Source organism: Nycticebus coucang, chromosome 4 (assembly GCF_027406575.1).
Source record: "Nycticebus coucang isolate mNycCou1 chromosome 4, mNycCou1.pri, whole genome shotgun sequence".
Classification (NCBI taxonomy): Eukaryota; Metazoa; Chordata; class Mammalia; order Primates; family Lorisidae; genus Nycticebus; species Nycticebus coucang.
This window is the reverse complement of record NC_069783.1, coordinates 18,826,786-18,832,306: the sequence shown is the minus strand read 5'-3', so window position 1 is coordinate 18,832,306 and position 5,521 is coordinate 18,826,786. Positions and strand designations below refer to the sequence as shown.

Genomic DNA, 5,521 nt, shown 5'->3' with positions numbered 1-5,521 from the left:
ACTCTCCACCCCTGGGTTGTTTAGTATCTGGCTTGGTCATCAGGTTTAAAAAACACAGTACATGTAAGTTGAGCACTATCCATGGTTTTAGGCATCCACTGGGGGGTACTGGATGCACCCCGTCAGATAAGGGGGAACCACTGTATGATGTCTTCCTGAAAAAGAAGGCTTGTCAGAGCCCAGACTTTTTTTTTTTATGAACCCAAAGTGCATCCTCTCATACTGACCAACATAACTAACATAACTAAGTACAAATGAAGTCAATGGTGTATCCCATTAGCATGCTACGTTGTTGCGTCAATAAAAAAAGCCCTCCCCCACCCCACGCCCTGGCCCCTGGCAAACATAGATAAATGATTGTGCACTGTGTGATGATACCATTAGGTGAGAACTTTAGTTCATGCAGTCGGCTGCCATAGAGGTTGCAACCAAAACCCGCAGCCCTGGCAAAGTCAGTCAGCGGTGGTGGCTTGTGGCATCAGCCGTGCTCCTTCCACAACAACAGGTGAATACTGTGGTCAGGCATGCTGATGGCAAAGACCAAGCCTGTGTCATTGTGCCTATCGAGTCCATTCAGCCAGGACGCTTCGCCTGCCAGGAAGCTTGAGCCTCTCTTTGATTTCCTGTACTCTGGCAGAGGCCACGACTGATCAGGCTCTCTGTCCACAAGTCCATGATGTACAGGTAGCAGTTGTCAAACAGCAGGGCAAAGATATCTCCAAAGCCAAGCAAGGCCAAGTTTACTATTTCAGGAGTCTTGATGACCCTGAGAATATCGTAACTGGCAAAGTCCCACTGGTAGAGACCTACTGCTGAACTACGACAATATATTTGCCATCAAAATGAAGTCTTGGCTGCAAGCAAATACTTCTATCCTCAGAGACAGACAATGTCTTTAAGCACTTGCAATTGATTTCTCTTCTAATTGGCCAAATCTTTATCTGCACTTAAGAGGATAAAGTCTCCAGGGCTGTGCAAAAGAGACTTGACTTTAAGTCACTTAAGTCACTTCTGCAAAACCATCTTGGTGACCCATTCCGTGTGGCCAGTGAGTGTATTCAGGCATGTCCCAGCAGATAAAGCCCATACTTTCACAGTGAAGTCTGCAGAGCCACTCACCAAGATATCCAGTTCATCATTGTAGTCCACACTAAACACTGTACAGAGAAGTCCATCTTTATAGTAAAGTGCATACACTCTGGCACTGTGTCCAATTAATGATGAGGTCTCAAAGGCTTCTTGGTCCTCCAGTTGCTTCATTCTCAAAATAGCCTTTTAAATAAACCTTCTTCCAGTGCAAAGCATCTTGAACAGAATCATCTATCTGCCTGCCCAAATTTTTACATGCAGTCTGCCACACCCCTGTACAGGCACTTATCACCTTATTCCATTGTTGAGAGATGAGGCAGCACGTGAGTGAAGTCTGAGGGTCGAGCCATTTTAACAAATAAAAACAGAGCTCCAAGGGAAGGAGTTTGAGGAAGTCCCGCTTGAGGAGAGTCTCCAGGTTATTGGAGAGATGCCTGAGCTGGACTGCCCCACTCAGACTAATCAGGTGATCCAGAGTTTCATTTTTCTGCAAGTCCGTCAGAGAAAGAAATGTAACAGAAATGTTATCAAGCCATGTCTCAAAGTCCTTTCTCTCCATAAGGTTATGGAAAAATTTACCTGAGCAAGTGCCCGGGCTTGGGACCTTGCTCCAGGCTCACACGGACTAGGTGCTCTCGGGCCTCCAGAGCCTCGCAGTGGCCAGGTCTGCTCGCCAGCCATGACACCTGGATGCCGCTCCTGGTCCTCAGCCTCACAGGGGCAGAGCCCAGACTTTTCTAATTGTGAGAAATACAGACTTGTTCAAACACTAAGTCAAAATGGGAAATTTACTTTACAGTGTCAGGCTGTCTGAGACAATCCGAAATCGAGAAGGACTGGAGATGACAGTCCACAGAAGAACAGGGACCACAACTGGGTCACAGTCAGGGATTGAAGCTGCTACCCTCTCAGACTCTCCCCCTCCGAGTTTTTTTTTTTTTTGGAGATAGAGTCTTATTCTGTTGCCCTGGGTAGAGTGCCCTGGCATCATAGCTCACAGCAACCTCAGACTCCTAAGCTCACACAATTTTCCTGCGTCAGCCTCCCAAGTAGCTGAGACTACAGGTATGCACCACCATGTTTCTACTTTTTTTTTGGTAGAAATGAGGGTCTCACTTTTGTTCAGGCTGGTCTCGAACTTCTGACCTGAGGCAAGCCTCCACCTTGGCCTCCCAGGATGTTAAGATTACAGTTGTAAGCCACGGGACCCAGCCCCCTCCCAAATTTTTGAAGCTACACGTGTCATTATGTGTCTTCTCTCTTCCCCACAGTGGCTCTCTCTACTTCTGCGCCCACATACATCCCAAGATTTACCATTCCTCAGCCACACAACCATCAGAGGCTAAACAAAGCTTAGAATTCTCATCCCCAGAGCCCAGAGGAGGGAACCTGTTCTATGCTGCCCACATAGGTTACAAATGGCCATCAAGTAGGTAGCCGTGACCCATAGAGGCCATCGTGTGATGCCCACTACTCGGGGTGAGTGGCTGATGTAGGTCTGATAGAAATTCCATCTAACTTTGGAGGCAGGGTCCAGGCCAGGCCATCTCCTGAGGAGGCCATCATTGGGAGATGTTGGGTCCTAGCTGGGATGGATCATCCTAGAATCCTCGCTCTGGACCGGGACATTCCCAGTTACATTCCCCAGTATCAGCTGAACACTCCCTACTCTCACTATGAATTTGATTTTATTCTTACCATGTACTGATGTTATTCTTTCTCACGGGAAAAAGATAAAAGGAAAAAATAATGTCTGTTACTTATTCTTAAAACAAACACATCAAGCACTGTATGTCCCATTCCAGATTAATTAGACTGACAACAACGGAAGAGAACTGAGAAGGCTTGAAAACTCCAAGAGCTCCCTTTGCACCCAGGCATTGCCTGCTGCTTTGCAAGTCTGCTCGTGGACTCTGCTTCAAATGAGGTTATAAAATCACAACTGGACATCACAACAGTGCATCATTTCTGCCCCAGAGAAAGAAATAAATGGAGAAATTTCTTCTTTCCCTGAAGAAAAAAAGGGAGTCAGAACAGCTCTCCGGGTGGATGTCATCACCGTGCCTGCACAGGCTGCTGTGGGTCTGCCCCGACCACAGTAGAGTTTATGTTGGGTCAGAGTCCAGAAAGCAGACCCGGTCAACAAAGGGAAAAAATCACGCCAAAGCCAAGGGCTACAAGTAGTGTGAATCATGCCTGCATATTCCTTAATATTATCTTAGCAACAGAATCAGGGAACAAGAGAAAAGAAAAAATGACAAAGACAACACAAGCCTTTAATGTTTCTGTCTCTTGGTAACATCTGTCTTCCTGAATTTTTGGACACTGGACAAGAGAGGAGAGATCCACGTTTAATTTTGGAAATACGACAGGGAGAGAATGGCTGAAGTGTGTGTGCATGCGCAGGGGCCTGAGCCTGGGCTAAGAGTGTGTGTGCGTGTGTCTATGCATACGTGTGTGTGCGCGCGTACACATGGGGTTTCAGGAGTGTGCATGCACGTGTTTTATGTAAACGTGTGTGTTTGTGTGTGTACAAAGGGGGTTTCCAGAAGTGTGCATGGACATGTTTATGTGTGCGTGTGTGTCTGTGCACAGGGGGTTCCAGACATGTGCACGCATCGTTTATGTATATGTTTGCATGTGTGTGTGTGTGTGTGTACACATAGGGGGTTCAAAGATGCCCAGCCTGGAAGGGCAGCCTCATTTGCGGCAGGAAGCTCACAGTGGTGCTGAATTTCTAGCTGCAGTGAACAACAGGGCTGGAGCTGGTGCCAGATGATGCTTAGAGAAGTCGGGGCTGGGAAGCCTCCAGGGAGCCACAGAAGGCTTCTCTTCCCCTGCCAAACATACTTTGGACACCAGTGTAATCAACCTAATTGTCACCAGTCACCATAGCTTTCAGACACAGGTCTCTGGGGTGAGCAGGCCCAGGGAGGAGAGGATGGGGCAGATGCCGGTGGACCATGGACATGAGGTTGTAGGGCTAGGCTGTATGACTGCTCATCACATATTCCGTCTTCCTCTCCCCACCTCTATGGGAGAAATGTTGTTCCCCATCCATTGGCGCCTGGCCTGCGTCACTTGCCTTGGCTAATAAAGTGTGGCAAGAAGGCAAAGCAGAAGCTCTAAATATGCTTGGATGGCCTGGCTCGGTCTCTTGAACCCGTGCCGCTTGCTACAGGCAAAAACAAGCCTTGAGATGTGTCTACTGCTGCATCCTGAGTACTAAGTTAAGAACAGACTCAGGCCCATCTGAGACTGAGCAGAGCAGGAAATGCTGTTTGGGGCTGTCCGTTTGGCTACAGCATACCAGTAAAAGGTAATGCGGGGACAGAGAGTATCTCCAGAGGAGGAGGCCCAGAGGGTACATGACAGCACGGTTCCTGTCTGTCCTCCCGGGGCTCCCACACCACTGGTGGGCACGATGTCCTTATTGTCACACCCTCTACTGTATGACACAATATTGTGATCTCCCAAAGGGACTGGAGTTCAAGCTGAGGGGTATAGAATGCTTGAGTCCTGTTCTCAGAGGAAAAGAGGGCTATGTCTCCTAGGGGAAGTCCTGGTTTGGGCTAAATGCTATGCCTTAGGCAGGAGAAAGCTTAGCTGCAGGCCTTCCAGCACCTCCTGCAGCCCCCTTCCCGCTGCCTGGCCCCAGACTGCGTCTTTCGCCACGCGGTCTTCCCTTGCAGACACACAGCACAAACAGCTTCTTCTGAAGAACATGCACTGATGGAACTGAATGTCAAGAGTGTGACAGCCAAGGGCACCAGCCGCACCCAGGACTCCAGAACCTGGTTTCAAGGATGACAGAGGGGCCAAGAGAAGGAACTCCAGCAGCATCTTGGAAGGCTGCCCCAAGCCCCACTTGGAAATGGGGCGAGCAATACATTCAGAGCCAAGTTCAAATATACATGGAGGGCTATCCATCCACATCCTGGAAAGCCTGGCCTGATGTCCAAGGGATGTGTGGCATGACTCACTCATCCCTCGCTCACAGTCCTAGTGTCAGCAGAGAGGATCTCACTGGGTGACAGCAGCAGCAGGTGGGTGATACTGACCAGGACACATAGGCCAGTGACCCAGGGCATGGGGAGCATGAGTGCCCACACCAGGTGCTGCGGTAGGGTGTGGAAAAGGGCCACGTGTCTGCCAGTGAAGTCTCATTCAGGCACCCGGGACAGGTTCAACAGTGCAGAGCTCATCCTGACCATGAGGCATGGTGCCGGGCCCTGGGGGAGGAATCAGGCCAGGAGTCCCTCCTCCAGCAGCTCATGGCCCCACATCAGGGACACACGTTCAGACAGGCTGTGAGGCCATGAGGGTCACTAAGCAGAGTCTGAACAATGGAGGTGCTGAGGGGGCTGACAGGGCTGGGAAGAGAGGGGAGCCATCACCAAAGCTTCCTGAGTGAGGAGAGTCTTGAGCTGGG

The 5,521-nt window shown here is 49.6% G+C and overlaps 1 pseudogene; it reads right to left on the bottom strand.

Annotated features, from left to right (window-relative positions):
- Window positions 1–478: 478 nt before the first annotated feature.
- LOC128584534 (F-box/WD repeat-containing protein 2-like) lies at window positions 479–1,671 on the bottom strand (annotated as a pseudogene).
- Window positions 1,672–5,521: the final 3,850 nt, after the last annotated feature.